Genomic DNA, 471 nt, shown 5'->3' on the forward strand with positions numbered 1-471 from the left:
AGTTTGCCCATTGTCTAAAGTAAAATAATGGACCTTTCAGAGGTGGGAAATCCCTTCACATTGTGGCTGGCACTGGGCATCACAGCACTTGAAGGTGGTCTGTTATTTCCCTGTAATATATAACTTGGCAGGTATTCACAAGGGAATGGAAGTTAAAAAATGTTAGTCTCCATGATAAAATTGCAACAAAGCATTCAAGGATGTGGACTACTAAGGTGGGGTTTATTCACATCTCATTTTAAGAACAACATTTCAGGTTTGGCTAAATACCCTGATAAGATAAATGCTGTCATGGGTAGCTGCACAAAACATGGAATCTACTCAACCATATAATATTATTTTGAAGAGACATACAATGGCAGAACCACAATATTTTAATAATCATGTTGTGTGAACTGATTTTGTGTAAGATCAGCAACCTCTTTTTTGTAAGAACATATGTTTGCATGTATGGCTTTGTCTTTTGATACT

This window comes from Protopterus annectens, chromosome 3.part1 (assembly GCF_019279795.1).
Source record: "Protopterus annectens isolate FY-2018-M chromosome 3.part1, PAN1.0, whole genome shotgun sequence".
In the NCBI taxonomy this organism is placed as follows: domain Eukaryota; kingdom Metazoa; phylum Chordata; order Ceratodontiformes; family Protopteridae; genus Protopterus; species Protopterus annectens.